General features: G+C 54.6%; 1 pseudogene; it reads left to right on the top strand.

The window, feature by feature from the left end:
• On the top strand, positions 1-478 carry LOC102874192 (annotated as a pseudogene).

Genomic DNA, 478 nt, shown 5'->3' with positions numbered 1-478 from the left:
ATGACCCTGTTCCACTTCGGGAATTGTTTCGCCCTCGCCTACTTTCCCTACTTCATTACGTATAAGTGCAGCGGCCTGTCTGAGCACAACGCCTTCTGGAAATGCGACCAGGCTGGGGTCACCTACCTCTTTGTGCAGCTTTGCAAGCTGCATCCCCCTCTGGGTCGGAGCCCGAGGCATTGAGTTTGACTGGAAATACATCCAGATGGGCATCGACTCCAACATCAGTCTGGTCCATTACATCATTGCATCTGCCCAGGTCTGGATGATAACTCGCTACGATCTGTACCATACCTTCCGCCCAGCAGTCCTCCTGCTAATGTTCCTTAGTGTCTACAAGGCCTTTGTCGTGGAGACCTTTGTCCACCTCTGTTCCCTGGGCAGCTGGACAGCATTGCTGGCTAGAGCAGTGGTGACGGGGCTGCTGGCCCTCAGCACACTGGCCCTGTATGTCGCTGTTGTCAACGTGCACTCCTAG

Source organism: Elephantulus edwardii, unplaced genomic scaffold (genome assembly GCF_000299155.1).
Source record: "Elephantulus edwardii isolate Elephantulus edwardi_28Jun2011 unplaced genomic scaffold, EleEdw1.0 scaffold00077, whole genome shotgun sequence".
NCBI lineage: Eukaryota > Metazoa > Chordata > Mammalia > Macroscelidea > Macroscelididae > Elephantulus > Elephantulus edwardii.
The sequence above is the reverse complement of the archived record's forward strand: the minus strand, read 5'-3'. Positions and strand labels throughout refer to the sequence as shown.